General features: G+C 39.4%; 1 protein-coding gene across 4 annotated transcripts in view; it reads left to right on the top strand.

Annotated features, from left to right (window-relative positions):
- The window catches only part of Nrg1 (neuregulin 1), a 1,059,481-nt gene that overhangs the window by 832,599 nt on the left and 202,021 nt on the right, over positions 1-24,861 (top strand). The window lies entirely within an intron of this gene.

Below are 24,861 nucleotides of genomic sequence, written 5' to 3'. Positions count from 1 at the left end.
TCTTGGTCTTGTGCTTCCCCATTTCCCTGGGTGTTTAAAATGCACAACCACAAGGAAAAGGATGCAAATTTTTGGTTTCTCATCTTTTTATAAATGTTTTGATCCTTTTGTGTTGGGTATTTGCACTGAATTTGGGAACCTGCATTTGGACACACATATATAGAGAGAGGAACACACACACACACACACACACACACACACACACACACACACACTCTTTTGGTCCTCAGGAGGGCAGAGCGCAATGAGTGCAATGGAGTGTTTAATGAGAAGGTGAGAGCTATGTGTCACCTCTTGGTGCTGGTGTGAGCTTGGATGTTTTAGTTAAAATTCCTCACCTGTAAATGAAAGTAAGAATGTCTGCCTATCTTATATCATCGAAATTAAAATGAGATGACATATGTAAAACTCTTCCTATAGGGCCACCAATAAGGAAAAATAAAAGGAAAAATTTTAAAACTCCTCTTATAGACCTTCTGTGTGAAGGATTGTTTTTGTCAACTTGATACAAGCTGGAATGATTTGGAGAGAGGAAGCCACAGCTAAGAAAATGCCTCAATCAGATTAGCCTATCAGTGAGTCTAGAGGGCATTTTCATGATCAATGATTGATGTACAAGGGCCCAGCCCACCATGGATGGTCCCACCCCTGGGCACGTGGTCCTTGGTTATATTAGAAAGCAAATTAAGCAGTCCATGGTGAGCAAGCCAGGCATCTACTTCAATTCCTGCTTCCAGATTCCTGCTTCAACTTCCTGCCCTGATTCCCATTCATAGACAATTTAACTTGAAGTGTGTTCTGTGATATTCTGTCTTGCCACCGTCTCAGAGGAAACAACACTGATCTAGCAACCAACTATAAGCTCCAACCTTAAACACTGTAGATCAGAATGAACCTCTCTTTTTAAGTTGATAACCTCAAGCATTTTGTTAGAGGATGGAAAGCTGAATCAGCACGGGGCTCTAGAAAGGGATGTATTCTTGGTAAGGTCCTCTCATGAGTACCCTTCTCACCACCCTTTCATTTACTTAAGAACATGGACTAGGCATCCACAGAAGGCTCATGCAGCACTTCACATGTCCTGGTGCCCACTTGGTTATTGATTTTTTCTCTGTATGCTTCCACACAACCGTCTTTCTTCATCTTTAATGTGGTGCCAACATTTACACACTTTGAATGGAGGATGTGTCGTTCTTAGCCTGGAAGCCTAGAAGCCTATCCTATAGTGGGCTAGTCTATTCCCATAGCCTTGGGTTTTCTCAGAAAAACCACTTTCCCATCTCATTCTCTTGAGTCTGGAGGAAAGTCAGTGATGTGGTTTTAATTTTTTTTCCTCCATCTTTCTGTTCCAACACATCTGCCTCCACTGGGATATTAAATCAACAATTACCTCTTCACCCAAGCCTGCCACGTCTCCTTTTCCAGTTTCCCTCCGTATTCTCAGAAACAAACCAAACAAATTCAAAAACCTTTAAATTCACTTTGAGTTGATATTTAGTTTGTTTCTTTCCATGGTCATGTTTCTCAAAGTCATCGCTGCTCCAGAATCCATGGTGCTTTCTAGGGCCTCTACAACACTAGGGACACCCTTTAACAACTGCCCATTTGATGTCAGGTTTTCTATAGATACTTAAAGTAACCCAGGAGTGATGCAGATTGATTGCAGAAGGAGATATGACAGTCCCGACGTCATCTATCAAGTCAGATATCAGAGACCAGCAACAACACAAACCAACATTCTCTTCTTGCTAGAACATTTTATTTGGCCAGGTTTTTCTAGAAATCAAGGATCCTTAATATATAATATATGTGAGGAAGGGTTTGCTTTTGCTTGGTTGTTTGTATAGGTCTCACTATGTAGCCCTGCTTAGCTGTTGGTGTTTCACAGCGTTGGATAGATGTGGGCAAATGCTGTTAACACACTTTAATACAGTCATCCCCTCTCTCAGCACCCCCCCCTTTTTACTTTAGCTTCCTAGGCACGTGGCATCATCGTTTCTTGAGCCTTCCTACAATTCTCAAGTTTCCTCCTGTGTAGGAGGAGCGCAGGTCTTGAATTTTTTTATGACTTTCATAGTCAGTTATTACAAGCTTTTCTTCTCCATCTTACAAAATTTTAACGTTTTCTCTACCACATCTCTTCAAACGTTTCCCTTTCTTGTGCATCACCACCCATCTTGTTCCTTTGCCCTTGCTTTAGTGGTATTTCCAAATGTGTTTTTCCCCCCTCCATTGCTGTATGTGTTAGGTAGATTTTTATCACTGTGACCAAAACACCTGACATAAACACCTTAGGGAAGGGGGGGACTTATTTAGACTTACAGTTGCAGAGGTGTGTATGCTTAGAACATCATGGCTCTGGGAGCCTGTAGCCCAGGTAAGCTGTTCACTGCATGGCTGGTCGATAAATGCAGAGGGAATGTCAGGGCTGATCCAGCTTTCTCCTTTTCCTCATTTTATTCTATCTAAGCCACTGAGCTTTGGTGTAGTGCTTTCTAGATTCAGAGTGGTTTTATCTTCTCACATAATTCTTTCTGGAATTATCCTTAAAGATGTATCTAGAAGTGTGTCTCACCAATCTTCTTGTTGAGTCTAGATCCAGTCAGGTTGACAGTGAAGATTACCTATCACATTGCGGGACGAATTACCATAAATTTACGCCTTAGAACCACTCTCAGATTATCTCAGTTTTCTTGTCCCTTGGGAGTCTAGACTTGGTCCTACCTGGCTTCTTCCTTCAGGGTGTCTTTCATAAGTCTGTAATCAAGGGGCTAACCAGGGCTGGGGTCTCATGGCAAGCCCCACAAGAGAAGAATCTACTATATATGTACAGGTTGAGTTCCTTATAAGCTGATGAATTGAGAGAGTACTTTAGTGATGGTGGACCAGAGGCCACCCCCATTGACACATGGCCATTTCATTTAGCGCCTTGCTTAGTCAAAGAAGAAATGGAGAAAATCTGCTAATAATATGAAAGTCACTTTTTTGTGACATGGCACTGTAGTGACATTTCATCACTTTGTCACATCCTATTCATTAGAAGCCACTTGCTAGGTAAGACTACCCTCAAGATTAGGAGACTCCATGAGGGACAAATACTAGCAGGCAGGCTGTGGGGTGATGCTGAGGGTGGTGGCTCAGAGTCATGGGTAATAAACACACACATACAACTTTCTATAGGTAACTGGAGTCTCCACTGTCCCACATCAAACCTATACCCTCATCACTCCAGTAAAAGTGGAGGTCAATCATGGACCTTGCACAAGGTGATGACCTACCTCTCCCAAGGTTTTATCATTTGCAAATAATCAGAAGCAATTGGAATTCTGTTGCCCCTCTGGATGGGCCCTGTGGCTTCCTCTTCACCCTGTGTCTGTTCCTTTCACACATTCCTTTGATAGTTCTTTCTTCCCTTCATCTTAGAGTTCTATACAGTGGAGAGGTGCCTGCACTCTACCTTTGATCCTTTCCTCTTTTGTACTCCACTTAAATCAAGACTTAATTTTCTCTTGCTTGATGGCTGATGACACAGAACACTTTACAGTTTTTTTCTTTTTAGTTTTATGAGAGCCTGTTTATCTATTGTTGGCTTTATTTCCTGAGCAACCAGAGTTCTGTTTAGAAAGAACTTATTTATGCCAATATCTTGTGGCTCATTCTCTACCTTCTATAGAAGTTTTAGAGTTTCAAATTTTAGGTTGAGGGTGTTTTGGTTGTTGTTTTTTGTTTGTTTGTTTTTCCTACTCGGAGTTGTTGTTGTTTTCAGGCTAAGAGTCAAGTGTCTAATTTTCTTAATTCTTCTTGATAAAGATGCTGTCTTTTCCCTAGTGTGTATTTTTGACTTATTTGCCAAAAATCAGATGGTTTTAATTGTGTGGGCCTAAATCTGGGTCTTGTACTCTGAACTATTGATTTACATGCCTCGTTTTATTACTATGGCTCTGTCGAAGAGCTTGAGATCAGGTATGGCAATACTTTGACATTATTCTTTTTGCTCAGGATTGCTTTGACTCTCCAAAGTGTTTTGTGTTTCCATGGGAATTCTATGCTCCCCCCAATTTCTGTGAAGAATATTAGAAGGATTTTGGATTAGAACTTTCCCTGTAGACTTTTCCATCTTGTCCTTGTCAGAATGGCTATCATCAAGAAACCAAATGACAAACATAAATTGGCATCAATGGGAAAAAGAAAAAGAAAATTTATTCACCTTAGGTAAGAGTGGGAATTGCTCACCCACAATTGTTGCACGAATCCTAAATGGTCTTATAATTAAAAACCCAGAGCCAGATATTGGGGTAAATGCTGAAAGATCAGAGAGACAAAGGAACAAGCCATAATCCCTTTTTACCAAATGCCAACTCCACAAATTCTCTGACTAATGTCTCTGAGTCTTCAGCTGAAATGGCTTCTCGTTCCTGTCTCCTCACGTCTTATATGCCTTTCTCTGCCCGGCCATTTCACTTTCTATCTCAACTTTCCTAGTGCTGGGATTAATGGCAGGTGTGCTTCCCAAATACTGGGGTTAAAGGTGTGTGCCACCACTGCCTGACCTCTATGTTTACCTTTTTGGCTGGCTCTGTCCTCTGATCTTCAGGCAGGCTTTATTTCTTAGATTACAAATATCACCACACACTCTAGAAACATGTGTGCCAAGTCCTCAGAGAGTTGGAAATAATTCCAGCTATTCCACTCTTAACCCTAAACCCAAAGGAAGAGTCTACATCCTACTACAGAGATTCTTGCACATCGGTGTTCATTACTGCCTTGTTCACAGTGGCTAGGAAATGAATCAGGCTAGATAGTCACCAATTGACAACTGAATAATTCTATTCCGTTGTAAAGAAAAATGAAATTATGAAACCTGGAAGTGAACAGATAAAACTAGGGATAAAAACTTTTAACTAGGTGAGATAATCCAGTCTCAAGAGAGGCAAAAGTTGGATATTTTCCCTCATATAGGGTCCTAGTTTCACATCTCAAATACTATGTGGTCATTGTAGCTGGAGTTTTTTTCTCCATCTCCTGCCAAGCCCCCACAGTCCCACAGCCCACGTATAAAATAATCACTCAGACACTTATATTACTTATAAACTGTATGGCCGTGGCAGGCTTCTTGTTATCTACTTCTTCTATCTTAAATTAACCCATTTCTATTAATCTATAAGTTGCCACATGGCTTGTGGCTTACTGGTACCTTACATCTTGCTTGTCATGGGGGCAGCTGGGAGTGTCTCTCTGCCTCAGCCTTCCACTTCCCAGAATTCTCTTCTCTGCTTGTCCCACCTATACTTCTTGCCTGGCTACTGGCCGGCCAATCAGTGTTTTATTTATTAACCAATCAGAGCAACACATTTGACATACTCTCAAACAGATGTTTTTACCCCATCTTTCCCCCCAAGTGCCAGACAGTGTCTAGTTGTCATTTGTATTTTCACTCAAAGACAACACAAATCTGGTAAATTATGGTAGAATTTTTGATATCCATCTCTCCCCCACACTTCAGTGCAAAATCTACTCTTCCCTAATCGGTGTCAGTAAAGATCGGTGCCATTCACCCAGTTACTGAGATAAAAGTCTATGAGTCTTCTGTGTTGCTTATAGTGCCCCATGGGCAGTCTTCCTCAGCATAAGCTGATGAGTGCACCTTAGACTATGACCCACACTCTAGAGTATGACCCCAACTCTCTCCCCAGGCCTCTGCTCAGTTGCATCCTCAGAGCTTTCTCCCTCTTGTCTGGCTGTAATAGGCACTTTTTTCCTCCCTGCCTTCCTTCATTCCTTCCTTTCTTCCTTCCTTCCTTCTTTAAAAACATAGATTTTGATCATATTCTTAGCCCTTCTCCAATTCCTAGAACCTCTCCATCTTGCTCTCCACTCAAATTTGTATTCTTTTTTCTCTCTCAAAAAACAAACCAAAAAAAAAAAAACATCAAAAGAAACATTCTAACAAACAAAAAAACAAAACAACAAAAAACCCAAACCAAAACCACAACAGGCACAGTCTGTTTTGTATTGGCTAACTACCCTTGAGCACAGGGCCCAGCCCAGGCCTTGGCTGATAGGTCAAGTGTCCAACTGGCACTTTGACTCGCCACTGTTGCATCAAGCTCATTCCCGTGCTGGGAACTGTGTTTGTGGTTCTCACTGTCTGGATCCTTGTTCCTATTACACCACCACCTGCTTCTTTAAATGTTGGTGCATCGATTCTGGGACGTGCCCCCTGACCATGCCGTGACTCTCTGTCCTCTTTTACTGTCTCTTTCATGCCTGACTACTTGAAAGTATTGTCGTCAGGTTACGTGTGTAGTTTGTTGTCCGAGCACAGGTTTTAGAGGGTGATGTTTTGTGGCCCTTCCAGCTGTGGCCCTGTAATCAGAAGAAAGTTCAGCAAGCACCGAACGTATGAAAAGCCTGGGAGTCTGAACTTGGGAGATAGACTTCCTTCCTTCCTTCCTTCCTTCCTTCCTTCCTTCCTTCCTTCCTTCCTTCCTTCCTTTCTTGCTTTTGTTTGTTTGTTTGTTTTCGAGACAGGGTTTCTCTGTGTAGCTTTGTGCCTTTCCTGAAACTCATTTGGTAGCCCAGGCTGGCCTCGAACTCACAGAGATCCGCCTGGCTCTGCCTCCTGAATGCTGGGATTACAGGCATGTGCCACCACTGCCCAGCTGAGATAGATTTTTTTTTTTTTTAATGACTTCCCAAGTCCAGTTGACCCTGAGCTACAACACGTGTTGGTGAATCTTCTCGGAAGCTGATGATGTTAAAGCCTGAGGTGATGACAGCCACTCTGCTCCTGGTTGAAATGTCAGCCTCGATCTGTACCTGCTCTCACAGCTGCTCTTTTCTTTCTACTCCCCAGCTTGTAGAGTCAATTAATATAGGGCGATCAGGCTGCTGAACATACTGAAGAAGACTTGGTCTTGTCATATATTGAATCTACCCAAGGCCGTGAGCTGTGGTGTTAATTCAACACACAACAGGCTCCTGTATAAGCTCTCACTGGACTCTTTTTTCATTGAGAACTGTATTTACAATTTGAACAAAAGCATGGGAGCTGAATAATCTATTAAATAATTGACTGATGCTTAAGTGTGACAATTGTAGTGTTATAGAACATTCCAGCACATATGATTTTAAGTAATCAGTTAAGGTATTTGCCTTCTAGAATGAAAGTAGCTTTGGCTATCATGTAGCTGGACTTTCTTCTCTCAGAATTGATTACATTCCTGTTTCTTCCTCATCCTCCTCAACCCTGCCATTATTCCACATGTAGAGGTTTTTTTTTCCCTATAATAATCAGGTCCACAAATATCATATCTCTATAATGAAGTGATTCTAGAAAGGCTAGACACTTTTTTTTAGTAAGTAATTATTCTCGTATTCCAAGGACAAACTACCAATTAGTGATGATTGAGTATTTGTGACTTCAAAGTTGTGTCTGGGAGGTATGGTATTATCACTGAATCAGTCGAAATGAAAACAACAAGAAAATACTTTCATGCAATTTTAGGGCAAACTCGGGGAGGGGGAAATGGGAAAGAAATGGTGGAAATCTGCTGGAACACTGAGTTTTCTTAATTAAAGGGAATAACAGTCCCTGCATCACTGAGAACTTCTAAGAATGTTACTGCTTTCGGTCTACCTAATGTTCACTTCTCCTTGCTTTTTTTTCCTTCTGAAAAGTAATTAAATATTCATTAGCATTACATGAGAGACTGCCTGATAATATCGTCAACAAAAGCTAAGTTCCCTACTTTTTTCTGCCACCTATTTTCAGTCAAAGTGATAAAAGGAATCTGAAATCTATGTAAGTTAAATGAACTATTCATTTTCAGCTGGACGGTAGTGGCACACTCCTTTAATTCCAGCACTCGGGAGGCAGAGGCAGGTGGATCTCTGTGAGTTCAAGGCCAGCCTGGGCTACAGAGTGAGTCTCAGGACAGCCAAGGCTGCTGTCTCCCAAAACCAAAAAAAAAAAAAAAAAAAAAGACATATTTTCAAATATTATTGTAGCTGTGTAAAATGATAGTGTCTTTCATTACCTAAACACTTTAGAATCCTTTAAAGGTGTTTTTAGTATTACTTGGGGTGTACTTTTTTCTTTAACATACAGGATTTTGAAATTTTCAACTTCAGTTTGTGGATCTATAAGAAACTATATACCTCTACTTCACACTGTGACTGTGACGGTTAAATGACACAGTAACATGGCTCTCTTAGTTTGTTGCATGGCATAGAGAGAAGCCACAAAGGTAGCACTCTGGAAGAGATAGCTTTCCTACAGATAACCCATTAGTGTAACAAGAAGTAACACAGGAAGGCAGGCGAAGCTCCTATCCACTGGTGAGTCCGCAACTCACGCAGGTGGCCCTGAACTAGTATTCATTAGGATTAGAGAGATTTTTGTTTACCTAAATCAGCCATGATTTTTCAGAGCTACCCACAAACTGGGCAGTTTCCAGTTTTCAATCTTACCAAAGTGAAAGCTCTCCACGATGCTATGATCAGCCTGATTGCCGCTAAAACACACGTTTTCAGAATGTTTGTTGTTTCGATAGAAGCATCACAGCCACAGAGCTACTGTTTCAAAGTGCTGATGATTTCCCATTAGAGATTAGAATGACTAATAATGGCAAAAAATGTGTTCTCATTTGAAATGCAATTAAATGGGCTAGGAGAAACGGTGACTCTTCTGACAGAGGCAGGCAGCTGTGTTTACCATCAGCAGCTCCAACAGTTTTCTAGAATCTGCCTTCAAGAAACATTTGCTTCATTTAAGATACACAGTTCTCTCAATTGTGGCTGGCAATAGAAAAGGTCATTTTCGTTAATTTTTTTTCTAGTCAAGTTAGTTCTATAGAGAATCCTTATTCTTAAAAGTTCATGGTAAGTTTGCTTAGTCAAATATTAATAGACATTTTACAGGAAATGTGGTGTGTGTGTGTGTGTGTGTGTGTGTGTGTGTGTGTGTGTGTGTGCAGTCACATGTGAATATGGGCTATCCCATGCTAGGGGAATGCTCTACCACCAAGCTGCACCATCATTTCTCACAGGGAGCTATATTTAAGTTCTTGCATATGAGAACTCCCAACAAGAATTTTACTTCACAACCAGATATGATTTATTCATCATTATGCTAAAATAGTGATTTTTTTCAAATGCCTTAAGAAAGAAATAATTTCTACATAAATTTGTTTAAATTTTCCTAAAAGGCAAAATTGGTAGATAATTTCCCTGGTGTAAGAAAAGCATGTCTTTAAGACACTTTTCCACACTTTCGTTCATGTATTTTGCTTTTTTTTTTTTTTTTAGATAAAACTGAAGCTTGTTGACATAATTAATTGATATTGCCTTTAAAGAAATCCTTCCATTTCTGCATTTATCATTCATTCTTGTTCTTTCAGAGTTCAGGCCATAGCATTCAGTGAAATACAGGTATATATATATATATACATAGTCTCAAACAATAGGCAAGATACACAATTTCCTAAGATAAGATTTGAAGATGTCACTACCACCACCAACATAATAAAAGATTTCCCATCTGTTATGAACTCAGTCTTGAACCTGTAACCTTAAACTTCTCAGTTTGGAGAGAGCATATAAGTAAGCAACACTGGTAGACATTTGAGCATAGTAATAATGGTTTGAATGAGTCCCACAGCTAGGAAAAGCCACTAACTTTTATCTAGTTCTGAGCAGGGCATAGATTTTAGCTAATTTAATTTGAATAATCTTCTCAACTAAAGAGGCTGTTTTAAGAGCCTTATAATTAGCATTGTCTTATTGCCATTAAAATATGGTATGCTAGCTGGGGATGTAGCTCAGTTGGCACAGTGCTTGTCTGGCAGGCACGGAGCCCAGGGTTTGATCCCTGAGTATTAGCCAGGCTATAATCCCAGCACTCTGGAAGTGGAGGCAGGAGGATCAGAAATTAAAATACTGTATACTGAAGTAATTATCAGGGATCTTGCTATGTTTTCCAAACTGGCTTCAAATTCCTATACACGAGTAATCTTTCTGTGAGAGTCTTCTAAATAGCTGGGATTATAGCACATGTCACCATGCCCAGCCTAAATGAAATGTCTTAAAAACAATACATTAGTGGAATATGTTGATGTACCCTTGGGATCCCAGCACTCAGGAGCTAGAGGTAGGAGGTAGTGAGTTACAGGTCAGTTTCGGCTATATAGAGAGTTGAGAGTTTTGTTTTTTTTTTTTTTTTTTTTTTTTTTTTTTTTTTTTTTTTTTTAAAGAAGAAGGTAATAAATGATATTTAGCAGCTATAAAGAGAAAACTATTCATATCTATCAAAATCAAGCCCAGTAAATTAACAAAACCAAGAAACTATACTCATTGAACATCTAAAGAATATTTTAGTACAATTATAAGATAAGAACCATTTTCAGTCCCATGAAACTAATAATAATCCTGTAACCCAGAATCTGATTTCAAAGAACTGATCACATGATTATGAATAAATTAATGTGGATTGCTCATTACGAAGCCAGAGCCAGCTTTGATTTGAAATATATTAGCAATATAATCAGGCAAGGTTCTTATTGTCTGGGATTTGGCATATAACAATGGGTTTTACCATTGAATTAATGGTAAAAGTCTAAAGTATGTGTGGTGGTGCGTGTTCCAAATTCCAGCATCAGGAGTTCAAGATCAGCCTGGGCTACTTAGAAAATTTGAGGTTAGTGTAGGCTGAACATGACCCTGTCTCTGAAATGGGGGCCGGGGGGAAGGAATTATTATTGTGCTCTGAACCATTTTTGCAAGAAATTTATGAAAGCAGAATTGTAATGTTGCCCATTTCTGTTACAGTGTTGGTGGAGAGACAAATGTCAGACAGACTTGTAACCACAGAGAGTGAAAATTGTCATCCTCCATGTGCTCTTTCCTTTGGAACTTTTGGAGAAGTTTTGTAACCTTGCATTCTCAAAGCATGGCCACAAGAGGATGCTATGTACAGTAGGAATGGGAAGAAGATGGCAGTATTCAGGGAAGCTAACACAAGCCCTGTGCCTTAAAAAGTAAAGTCAGTAACAAGAAAAATGGCTGGACAAATGTCACTTTAGGAACTCTTAACTTGTCTGCATTTTTACCATATTCTTCAAAGCGTGCAGCATGTTAATCGACCCACTTTAAGGAGCCGACTTTGGAGAGTACGTTTTAAAAAATACAGGAAGTTACTAATGCTAAATTACTCACAGGGTTCAGACATACTCTTATAGGTGAAGTGTAAGTTTCCCTAGGTTTACATACATTAGTTTCCTCCATTCATAAATACTTCAGATCATGGCTAGTGTAGCAGAAGACACATTAAGTCCAAACAAACACTAATCCTAGCACCATGGAATAATGGTTTGTTGAAATATTTAGAGTGGTGACTTGCAGATGTACTCATGTTCTGTCTAGAGCAGTGCTTCTCAACCTTCCTAATGCTGAAACCCCTTAATACAGTTCCTCATGTGGTGGTGACCCCCAATCATAAAACTATTTTTGTTGCTACTTCATAACTGTAATTTTGCTATTCTTATAAATTGTAATGTAAGTATCTGTGCTTTCCAAGGGCCTTAGGTGACCTACATGTTAAGAAACATTGATCTATACTAACTAACATTGATATCTGATGACAATTTCATAAAACCAGTCTGCATAGCTCAGACCTTGACAACATTTCCTTGAGATCTAGTGCTCAACTTCTCAAAATTGAGATCACTGTTTTCTTTTAACTGGGGGTGAGGAGCAGTGCCAGGGTTTGAACCCAGTGCCTTAGATATGGTAAAGAAGTACTTTACCATTGAGATATATGTCCAACTTCACTCAATTCATTTACTGAACCTTTTATGTCACCCAAATAACTATGTGGATGAGTTAAAGCAATTGCTATTATTGACCAGTTGAGAGTGCTTCATGATTTAACAATTTTATATTACTTTGGCTTCTTGGAGTTATTTAATATGTATCCAGCTTTCCCTGGAAAACACATGTTAGCCAGTGTGACTTAAGGAAATGTTATAATAAGCATGAGATGAGGTATCACCTGGTCATAGGAACATGATCTCCTTGAAACGAATTTTTGTTAACTGCAGGGTGAACATTTCACTCTAGCTTCCCATATAGGCTTGAACCATATTCCTGCTCTTCTGTTTCCTAAGATATTTGTTTAGATTGTTTGAGCAATCACCATGAAATATTTTGCTTTTCACAGATATACCAAACTGAGTACCAAACTGAGCACCATCTACTGCATCTCTTCTCTTTCACAAAAGTTTTGTGCTTTAGGCCATGGACCTTCTTGAGGTAACCTGTATACATCTGCCTCCTGGATGCTCATGGTATGATAAAGCTTTGAGCTAAATTGTTATTATTTGTAGAGGAGTTCTTTATATCTGCCATGGATATATATACTAAGTGTTATCCTGCATTCATCTCCATGCCAGCTCCTTTATCTTACTGATTATTTTGGAAGAAAACAGCTAGCTCACAGATCCCTGTGAAGAATTGAAATAAACTATAAATCCTCCATTGCCCCCAAATAGAACAAAGCCGTTACTCTTTAGGTCCCTCTGTGGACCTGTGGACAAGTTTCATAAATTTCTCTGGAATCTGTCTGATCTGATGTCTGCAAATCTTGCCGTCCTCATACAAAGCCTTGGGAGAGGGTGGTCTCCAGATCATAGAGGAGCTAGGATTTGCAAATCAGCCCTGCTCTTCTCCTTCTGAACATTGCCAAGTTGTTTCTCCATGTGCTTGGGGGATGTCCCATTGAAAAATAAGAATTTTTCAAGTTGGTTTTAAATACACTATAACAGTAATTTTGGGTATCTGCTTGCCCCTGGGAGGTGACTTTATCCATTGGTCAGATGGGGAAAGCCAAGTCTGTGAAAGCTAAACTATGGCTCAACCATAGAACTAGGAAATGGGAGGATATAGACATAGTCACCTTAAATCACAAACTTTATTCCTTTTTGTTACCCCTCCCCCCAAAATTCCTTGTTATCAGAGTCACTACATAAGTCAAAATGTTTACAAAGCTACGTTAGTTTACTATTGCTGTGTTACAAATTATTCAAGACAACCCAGTTTCAGTATGTGAAAAAAATAGTTCATAGTTCCATAGGTGAGAAGCCTGGACACAGTACAATTGGGTGTGCTACTTATGGTCTGACAAGGCTAAACTCAGAATGTTCCCTTGGTTTAATTGTATCCTGGAGCTCAGGTCCTCTTCCAAGCCCATTCAGGTGGTTGGCAGGACTGTTTCATGTGAGCAGATAGATGGAAGGCTCTGTTTTCTTGCCAGCTGCCAGCTGTAGGTAGCTCTATGTCCCCAAAGACTTGAAAGTATGAGGTTACAGGGGAGACTTTTTTTTTTACACCAGCAGGAAAAATTTTCTCCTTATGAAAGGCCCACTCCCTTTATTCAGAGCTCATTTGAGTAGATCAGAATCCCTAGGATGGATGATAATCCTTAGCATTCTCACAGGGAAAGGATCATATAGGATATGTATAGGGAATATGAATCCTGGGATTCTATTTGTCATATTCACAGTGTAATCACCCCTTAGTATCCACAAATGTTTTATTCTAGGGCCCCATGGGTATGCAGACTGCAAGCACTCAAATCTGTTACATTAAATGACATAGTATTTGCAAATTACCTATGCAGATTCTCCAGTGTACTTGAGGTCATCTCTGGTTTACTGATTGTACCTAATACAATGCGAATGTTGTATGTATAGATGTTATACTGTGTGATTTATGAAATAATGGCAGAAAAATGACTGTGTATTCTCAGTACAGATGCTATTTTTCTTCTAATTATTTTTAAGCCTCAGTTGGTTGCACTGTGACCATGAATCCTGTCAGAATCAGGGACAAACGCTACTGTAATCATTTGAATAACTTTAAAACAAAAAAAACCCTCTTTATATCTCTACTGCTTCTTACCGGGATTTGGGAGATTTTTGTAGGACAGAAAATTCAGAAAAGGTTCATTGTAGGAAGCGAACTTGGAGCACTGTGGTGACTCTCAACTCTATAGAGATACATAGTTTTTATTGGCTTTACTATTCTTAGACATAAGTACCAGTAATATAGCCTGGGATCACTCAAAATTAATTCAGTAATTAGTAAAATGATGTATTCATTAAGCATAAAGCTTCCTTTTGTGAAGTTGGCCTGAATTCATAATGTTGGGGACATCTATGCTGGTTGGCAGGAGCAGGGGCCGTGGGAAGTGAGGGTGGCAGCAGCAACCAGAAGATCTGCCAGGTTTTGCAGTGACAACTTTGGATAGAGCACTATACTTACTTGACCTCCCAGGAGTGAATTGACACATGTAAGTTATGAGAAACTCCATTTCACAGGTGATGCACTCTTGTGAAGTGACACAACCAGAATTCTGAGTCCCTGGAGCTTTCCCTGGGATAGGCTCCTTTTTGTCAGGTTATCATCCAGGTCCATGGCAAAGAGAGTGATGCTAGCCTGTTCTTGGATGCTGAGATCCACACTCTTTGGAAGACTATCTCACCAATATCAGTGTATGAAGGGACTCTTTACTACTCTGAAGTTTTGAGAAATCAAGATCAAGGCTGAATACATAATTTTTTTTTCTTGTTTGTTTATTTTTCATGACAGGATTTCTCTGTGTAGCCCTGGCTGTCCTGAAACTTGCTTTGTAGACTAGGCTGGTCTTGAATTCACAGAGATCCGCCTGCCTCTTTCTCCTGAGTATTGGGACTAAAGGAATGTGCCACCACCACCCAACCCCCATAAATTTAATTTTTACAGAAAATTTTACAAATAAACTTTCTTATGAACTTTATGAAACACTTAGCTATCATGGCTCATGAGTAATAAGTGTATCTTATATGAGAATTTGTGAATATGAGGATATCAAATGTAGACTACATAAGCAAAGGCTGAAGCTGATTTTTATGTGAAAAGTATGATAATAGAAATCCTTGTTTTGGAACCTCTGTAAACTATGATTTATTTTTGGTTGAATAATGATGTAGATGCAACTGAATATGTAGTCTGAATTGAAGTAAAAAGCTGAATCTGGCAAATAAATTGCTGCCTATTCTCTGTAAAGGAGAATTAAATAAAACTGTGAATTTTTTATCTACCTTTATATTCAGATCTATCTATCTATCTGTCTATCTATCTATCTATCTATCTATCTACCCATCCATCTCTATATAAAGGCTGAAGTTTATTTAAATATCACATGCATATACATACATACATACATACATACATACATACATATATTCATATACATACATACATATAATTTGAGTTAAATTACATCAATTAGTTCAGGTTGGGAATATCACAAAAAGGAAGATATGAACTTGGATTTGAGTAGCATAGAAATCTACCACACACAAAAATGAGAAAGAAATTCAAGGTAGAAAAAAAATCCTACTGTAGTTGGACCTTTTTGCCAGGACTGCTGATTCCCCAGTAATGGCACAGAGACTTACTACTAATTATAAAAGCTCAGTCATAGCTTAGGCTTGTTAACAACTAGTTCTTACAATTTAAATCAACCCATTTATATTAATGTACGTCCTGCTCCATGGCTCATGTCTTATTACCACATGTCATACTTCCTCTGTGTCTCCTTGTGACTCTGCCTTCTTCCTAGTGTTTTCTCTGCCCCCAAAATCTGCCTGGCTAGTGACCATTTAGCTTTTAAACAAACCTGAGTGACACTTCTTCACAGTGTACAAAAAGATTATTCCATAACATCCCACAACGTGATTGACATTACAGAGGTGAGAGTATGTATAGTTTGGTGTGGCCAGAGAACACTGAATCTGCAAGAGGAGAGGGAGAAAGAGAGTGATAATTTACTTCTCACTGAGTCTGGAAAGGACATGCGGCTCTTCTATAGAGAACTGTCAAAGTTACAGCACCGGGAACCCAATAGAGTCTTTTCACTAAGGACTGACATGATAATAACTGTATTTTAGAAGATTAGCTCTGGTGGCAGGAGGGAGAATAACTGGGTGTGAGAAGCAGTAAAATGAGGACTTACAAGTCCAGGTCAAGAACTCAAAGGATCCAGAGAAGGACAGAGGCAAAGAAAAAGAAGACGAACCTACAGCTGAGCACAGGAGAATGCCTACGGGCGGGGCACCACATGTCTGGATGGAGGTAGGAAAGGAAGTTGTAAGGAGAGAGATGGAAGCTGTTTCTGACCAGTTCAACCTGGCCTTCTATTCTTGCTGTGTCTAGCTTGAAATAGTTAGAAATAAAGTCTTGGAAGCCAGACAAAATTTAGTACAGTAGATACCTATTTGTGGATTAACGTTTGAGCTCGTGACAGTGAGTGACATTTTATAGGATTAGCATGTAGTTAAGAGAAAAGCATTTTAAATATTAGGCCAAGGGCCAGCATGCATAAAACCTGCAAAATAAAAATCTTAGAGAAAGAGACAAGGAACATTTTCATGAACTACTCTCTGAGTCCCATGGGTAAAAATTGGAGATGGGTGAGTATGCATCAGTATTCCCCAGGCAGGAGGAAGTCAAGCACGGCCTGTGACTATTGAGCAGTCTCCTTGGCGGAGTTGAGGAGGGGATGGATTCCTTGAGGGGATAAAAAAGAATGTTGGGTGTGAAAAGAAACGAAGGGCTCAAAGAACATTTTGGTCTCATGGAATGATGCTTAGAACAACAACAAAGTAACAGAGAAGGTGGGTCCTCAGAGTTACCTGGGACTGCAGAGGGCAGGGCAGATGCAGTCAAAGGAGGGAAGGAAGTAACTGGAAATGCTTTAAAGACTTCTTGGGTACTAGGGGGAAAAAAAGGACATTCTAGAGTGAGTTAAAATAGGTAGTCAATTAAGCTCCCTATACGGGAGAACAACAGAGAGTTTAGTCTTCATCACCCATAATACACACATGCTGGTGCATTCTTATACATCCTAGCAAACTGCTGACTCAAAATATGCTTTCAAAAATAGTGTGTGTGTGTGTGTGTGTGTGTGTGTGTCCATAGAGGCCAGAAAAAGCTGTTAGATCCCCCACTAGAATTGAACTTCAGTCAATTGTGAGCTGCTGAATGTAGGTTCTGGAAGTCAAGCTCAATTCTATAGAAGACCAGCAAATGCGCTCTTAACAGTAAGCCATTCTTCAGCCACAGGGGTGTGCTGATTGTAACAAAAATAAAAATGATTTTTCATGTGATTCTGTCCCACCATCTTTTTGAAATAGCAGCAATGGTGGGGGAAAGGGTCATATGCTAATATATGAGAAAAACTGCCTAAAACTTTCTCTTGCTCACTGCAAAACCAGGGCTAGTTTGGGTCAGTCTCAGATATGAGTCTCACAGGACTAAATGATTGGGGTGTATAGGTATAATGTTTTATGGGATTCCAAATATTACAGTGCAGTCAGGAACCAAAGAAATGTCCCCGAGGAATACTAATTCTGAACACATTCTTTTGGCAGTCATTTGAACATCTAGGGCTCAGAGTCAACTCTCAGATGTCTATATATTGGGTTATATCCCAGGCGAGACTAAAACTTACTCTGCCTTATAACTTAGGTGTGTTCATGGCTTGGCATATAGTTAAGTGGTGGAGTGCTTGCCCTATCATGTACAAATCCCTAGCAACACACACACACACACACACACACACACACACACACACACACACACACACATGCTTGTATGTGCACACACAAATGTGTGCACAGGTGATTTCATCCTGTTCCTTTGGGAAAGAGTTGGAACATACAGTCTTTAGGATCAAGCAGAAGAGACAACATGTCAATATTTTTCATGTGAGTACTGTCTTCTGCATGGCTGCTCACAAGTTTTTCTTTTCCTTTCTTTCTTTTTGCTTTTTCTGACATTCATTTGGTTTCTGTCAAGTTGGTTAATAGTTTTCCTAAATCATCCTTAAAAGATAGCTTGCCTTCTTAGTTGTTGATACTTATAAAATTCATCCCCAAATGAATGAGGTTTGAAAGACATACATATTTTCAGTATATGCAAACAGAAGAATTCCCTACATACAGAGTATTGAAAGTTGGTCTGTTGTAGAGGAAGCTGAATTCCAGACCTAGATCCAGACTGGAGATGACTGGAACATTCCACTGAGAACTTTACTCTTGGCTCTGCTTGGAACTAAAAGTTCCCCATGAAGTCAGATATTTGAAGCCCTGGGCCCTACAAGGAGGAACCAAAAAACAGAAGAGTCATTTTTATAAAAATGTAGAAAGAAACTTTAAATTATGTGCGAACGAAGGTTAAAATGTACTTATGGTATTATTCCTTGCTTGGGCCAGGAGCAGAATAGTGTGGATCAGCACTTCATCCCATGCAGCCTAGCTATCCTAATGGCATTATGAAGTAATTTCCTATAATCTGTTTTAGAATGCTTCCTACCAGGTGTCTTTTATGGAACTTACAGAAAGGAATTGACCTGCTAAATGCTCTTGCTGTTCAAATATTTGACATACTAATTCATCACTCACAGGATTTAATTTATATTTTAGCATCATTATAAATTTAATAGGGATGACTCTTTTCCCTATCATGAGAAAGTGTATTCCAAAGGAAAAGTGTTAACCTTGGAGAGGTTCTTGTGGGCTAATGCTTAAAAGCCATCGAGACATCTAATTTCTCTCTTGGATATATATTAAATGCATACAGAGTCTGAGCTATGAGAACATACAGTGAAGTCCACTTTTATCTGCTGTGTGACTATGGACAGTGGTCAACAGAGGAGGTACAGCCGAATTCTGAGCTACGTCCAAGATGGTAAATGAGTGCAACCTGATTCAGTGATTGGATGGGGACAGACCCCTGTTATGTGGAGCAATAAATAATGTGATGGAGAGAAGAATCATATATCCAAGGCTCAGAGCAAGAAGAGGCTACTAGTCCTGCTAATGATGCTGTTTGTAGATTTAGATAGACCAAGGGAATAAATGAAGCCAGTAAATATAATCTATAGGTGAAACTCAGGAAGGCAATTTAAGGAAAATGTCTTGACATTCTGTCATACTGTAGAAGCCACCATCTTAACTATTAGATAGTTTGGAGAGATGAGTGAAGATTTTTATCTGTTTTAAAATTCTCTTTATATTGCTTTATTTTATTATTTTATGTGTATGAGTGTGTATGTGTGCTTGGTGCTCACAGAGGTCAGAAAAGGGCATCAGATTCTCTGGGACTGCAGTTATAGGTGGTTATGAACCACCATGTGTGTGTTTGAAATTGAAATCAAGCAACAAGTGCTCTTAGCTGCCTAGCTAGCTTTCTAGACCAAGATTTTTGCTTTTCAATTTGTTTTTTAAAAAACATACTTTGTTGGCTATGTACAGGGCTTCTCTAGTATATACAAGGTTATAACCCTAGCATTGCAATAAATGAAAACCAATCAATCAACCAATAGCTTATTTTAACGTAAGTTACTACAAAGGGCCATGCTTGGTATCAAAATCATAATTATCACTTAAAAATTTGTATATTATAGTCTTATGGTATGTAGGAAAGAAATTGTATTGATCTTAATTTGTTCATTAATTAACAAGCTTGCTTGAAGATTAGATACACGCAGTGTGAGACATGCAAGATGGAATATGAAATACCCTGTCCTCAGGGAGATGCATACCCAGTAGAAGCAGATATTACATATTATTACATATTTCACAAGAAAGTAATTAGAAACTGGGGGAATTGTTATGAAGGAGTTACCAAATGTGTGAGGGGAGATTAAAATAGTATCAGATGAAACTGGTTTGAAAGACAAAAAAAAAAGTGTTTTCTAGGCAAAGAAGGTCAGCTCAGACCTGAACAATAATGAGAGTTAGGCAAAGCATGGGAGAATTTCGGGCAGAGGAAGCAGAAACATGAAGGCACTGAGGCTGGGGAATGGCGAGTCTTTTGTGCTTGGTGCAGGAAGACAACAGTATGTGTGAGGAGGTGAGAGGAGGCTGGAAGAAGGCACTTCCCAGCTCTGCCAGGGTCCTGGCTGCAGTTCTCAGAAGCAGAGCGACTGGGTTGAAATTACACTGCGGAAAGGTGCCTCTGACTGCTGTGTGGGGCAAAAATAAATAGGAGAAATGATCATGAGGTTGAAAACTCCTCTCCAGTCACAGCAAAGAAAGCTCGGAGGCTTGGATTTGGACGGTACTTGGAAAAGAGGAGGGATGAAGACTTTAGTCAAAGTGACAGGGCGTTGGGGTGGGCTGACTGCAGAAAACTGGGTGTCAAAAGGACTGTTGGTGAGAATTAGTAGTTGATGGAGAGAAAATGGTAACATTGGAACCAGGTTTTTTTTATTCATTCTGTTCCATTAAAACTCATTCTAGGCCTGGTGTGGTGATATACACCTTTAAACCCAGCACTTGGGAGGCAGAGACAGGAGGATCTTTGAGTTTGAGACCTGGTATATATACATATATAGCTTTGCTAGGAATTCTAATTGTCAGTTGTGCAGAAAGACCACAAATGGACATACAGTCTCTGTCTTCCATATGCTCATATTCACATACAATGTCACTACCAAAAGAAGAAAAAAAAAGTAACCATAAAGCCACACTATATATGCATATATACAAATAGATGTATGATATGTGAATGTCTCTATATATGTAGGTTTATGTACATAAATATGTATGTAATGTAAATTTAAGATATTTCCATGAAATATACATGTGACTTAAGGGCATGGAGCAAGGAGACAGAGTATGATAAACAGTGTAAAACTGAGAAAGAATAACTAAGAGGTTGGGTAGTGTGCTAATTATTGTTTTGTTTTTATCAACTTGAGTCAATCTAGAGTCATGGGGAAAGAGGGAGCCTTGATTGAATAATGGCCTCTATTAGATTGGTCTATAGGCATGTCTGTGGGATATTTTCTTGATTAGTGATTGATGTGGGAGGGCCCAGCCTGCTCTGGGCAGTGGTATCCCTGGGTTGGTGGTTCTGGGTTGAATAAGAAAACAAGATGAGTAAACCATGGTGAGCAGGCCAGCACTCCATGGTGATTCTGCTTCAGTGCCTGCCTCCAGGCTCCTGCCCCGACTTCCCTCTAAGACAGACCGTGAAGGGGTGTGCAAACCAAATAAGCCCTTTCCTCCCCACAGTGGCATTGTCAGTATTTGATGACGGCGATAGAAAGCAAACTCAGATGGGCAGCATCCTTTTCTCAAAAGGAATTGATGCTTTTTAAAAACCATTGTCTTACACATCTGTCTTATTACCAAAGAGGCATGATGCTGGCTACATTTATAGAAGAAAAGAAAGATGGTTTGGAGCATGGCTCAGTGATGACACTTGCCTAGCATGTGTGAGGACCTAAGTTCAGTTCCTGAGAAGGTAAAAGAGAGAGAGAGCAGGGGAGGGGGTTGGGGAAGGAAGTAAACAAACATTAATATGAGCGGTATCATCTATTTAATCCAAGTTGCAGATCATGGGACTATAATCATGAATAATCATATCATTAATAATAATGGCACATGAAAATAATTATCAGTGTCTCATAATTATTCAAGTCACACAAGCAGAAACACACAGACATACCTTTTAGAATGTTTTAGATTATAAATTCACAATTTTATTATAAAACCAACTTGCATGAGCCGGCTTTTTGGAAACTAGTGCCTATGCTGAGACACTTTGCTCATCCTTGGTGCAGGGAAGAGGGGACTGGATCTGCCTCAACTGAAGGTTCCAGGCTCTGCTGATTCCCAGGGGAGACCTTGCCTTAGAGGAGGTGGGAACGTGGGGTGTGTGTGGGTGGGTTGGGGGGGAAGGCTGGGAGGTGGGAGGAGGGAAGACAGGGGAATCTGGGGTTGATATGTAAAATGAACAGAAAATCTCTTAATAAAAAGAAAAGAAAAAAACCCAAGTTGCTTCACAGCAGACAGAATATGATTAGTTAGCAATTCTATTAATTATTTGCTGAATGTAATGGGGGAGATCATCCCTACTTTTGCCAGGAAACCAGGCTTTTCAAAAGCACATTGTTTACTACGGTGCTTTTCTTCTCGTATCCTCTGGCACAGGGCCATTTTTAACTGTCCTTAGTCTCACATGTATTTTTGATTATGCATTATTTATAGGGACGGCAGGTACAGTGACAGTGAGAGTATTCTCTACGAACTATATAACTGTCCTGTACTGTTACTACAACTACAGTAGAGATGACAGACTGTACCTGAAATTAGTTGAGGTGAATTGATCACAAAGCTAATGAAATTTCAAAGCCCCTTTAGTGTCCTTGGGCCTAGATTTTTGTTTTGCTCCTGCTGATGTGGAGTCCACCCATGGCTTCTCATACACAGAAGCACACATACACTCTGAATTTCATGTCCATCCCAGATTTGTATTTCTGAATTTGCAGTATTTTCCTTCAAAAAAGTTTCCCCAAATTTTATGAGCTTCAGGCTTTAGAAGATTTATCTAGCCTTGCTGAATTGAATAATTACTTTTTTTTTTCCTGTCTTTCTCACATGAGCCAGGGCAGTATTTGTGTTCTTCCATTGTCCATCATTTCTTCAGGAAATGCTGGGTGAATGAATGAATCACACTGATCTGGACTTGATTCTGGAGAGAGTTTCTTTTAATTAATTCCTGTGTTTTTATTAACATCAACTTTGTCACAACATTTTCCAAGGTCATCTTTGTTTAAATAAACTTTGTTACTTTATTTTAAGAAGTGAGAAGTATCCAAAGATTTTTTTTTATCTAGTTCTCATTCCTATCATGTATGTTTTACAAAAGTGAAATTACATTAGTTCTTTTTCATTTCATTTTTTCCTTTTTTCTTCCTTGGATTAGACCCCAAAGGAATTATTAAAAGAATATATTTAACCTACTTTGTAGATTCTAAGAGTTCCCAAAGGCAAGTCTTGATGAAAAAACCTGCAGTGGTCCACAATGGCACTTCTTAAAGCTGATGTTTTATGTAAGATCTGTATTTCACCTTTCTTTATTTCTTGATTACATAATTTTCTGCTTTTTTCCCGCTTGACATACATTTACAGTTTGGTGTGTAAGCTGGAAGCTGATAAGCCATGTTTGATCCCCATTCTAGGAGCTGAATAATATACAACAAATTCATTAAATCATGAAGTTATTTCATTTTGAAAAGTTTCAATTGAGCTTTACATTTGATATATTATGCCTAACTTTTTAAAAAATTTTTAATGGAGACAGTCTCACTCTGAAGTCAGGCTGGCTTTCAGGCTCCTGCTGGAACATTTGCCTCATCCTCCAAAGGATGCTCAGAGACTATAAGATGTGCCATCACACCTGGCATTATGGTTTTTAAAAAAATAATACTTTTCCTTTTCAGTCCTTAAATCAGTTGCAAGGTATTTTTAAAAACACCAAAACATTTCATTTGCCACTTACTGACCACAGAAATGAATAATTTAAGGAAAATTTCAAAGTCTTGACAAATATGAAATAGTTTAACGATCAAAGAAATCTACTTTTTGGGTTAATCTTTCAGTTGGCTGTAAATAATGTAGCAAAAATATACTCAAGAAATTAACACAAAATAATATGAAGGATAAAGACTTGAACAATACATTAGCAGAAAAAAATTGACTTTGCTGTAAATATCCTGCGAATTACCTGCAATTGACAATAAAACAGGGTTTCAGGATCTGGGCAAAGTTCTAGGAAGCGGCCTTGCCATTCAAGTGCCTCTCTATCAGATGTCTCGAAAGTTCTTTCAACACCCATTACTGCAACTCTAGTCCCCATTTCCTACTCCTCTTCCTGTGTCATCTAAGTTAAAAAAAAAATCATGTAATGCTAAGCTATACTTCCTCATCAAATCCATCCATTCCTCACTCCTATGGTTTCCATGGGAACGTGGCTGATGTTTTTTATTCGACAGGTACTGGTGCACATCAATCATCTTTCTTCGTTATTTTAGTTGGGAAGGTTTGTCAACTATCGCAATGACTTTATTCAAACAGAAAATTTCCACCAAGTGTAGTCAGTCTCCTTTACTCTCATGGAGATATTCCTCCTAACTAAGAAGGTGTTCTGGGAAGTAAAGTGCCTAGACTCAAACAAAGGAGACAGAAGAAAGTATTCTCATAGGTTTGGGTTTTTATTATCCACGTATTTGGCAAGACCTTACATTTTGTTTTAAATTCCAAAATGCAAGTTTTCCTTCAGGCCTTTGATTCTTAAACGCTCACGCCTGACAGCACGTGGCTAGTAATTCTTAAGCCCTCAAAATGCCTCCCATCCTCCAGATAAGCACCCTCAAGAAATGAAAGGGCTTCTGCTTGCTGCTGCCCCTAGCTGGTTGAGCAGTGGCCCCTCCTGGGAAAGTGGAGTTATTTCAGCCAGCTCTGGGCCCACCTTCCTTTCCCTCCGTGGATAGACAGGGCAGTGCTGTTCACTGGGTAATCTTTTCTCTGGTTCTGCCGTTTGTGTGGCACAGTAATATTCGTACCTGGTGTTTGTTGGAAGGCTATCAAGATATCTGGACACTAATGTTTAAGAATAAAGAACAATGCCAGTAATGTTGAGGTATCTCTTAACAATTACACCCATCTTACGGAGTTTGATTCTTAGTCCAGTGCAAATTTAAGTAGAATAAAATGATTTTTAAGACAGTTTAAAAATACTTTTGCACACATTTCCCTTCCCACATATGCATGAAAGGTGTACTCCGGATTTCACCTTTATTCAAATCGTGGCAGCCAGAGAACACAGAGCAAACTGTAGATAGCAATGCCTCAGTTAGCATTGACTCCGGGAAGTGAAAAGGCAGGAGCCAAGTCACTCTGAAAGCGGGATAGCTGGAGAATATTGATCGTTTGTGTGAGTCGGGGTTCTCGACCACAGCTCTCAGTC

Source organism: Onychomys torridus, chromosome 17 (assembly GCF_903995425.1).
Source record: "Onychomys torridus chromosome 17, mOncTor1.1, whole genome shotgun sequence".
In the NCBI taxonomy this organism is placed as follows: Eukaryota; Metazoa; Chordata; class Mammalia; order Rodentia; family Cricetidae; genus Onychomys; species Onychomys torridus.
This window is presented reverse-complemented; position numbering and strand designations above follow the sequence as displayed.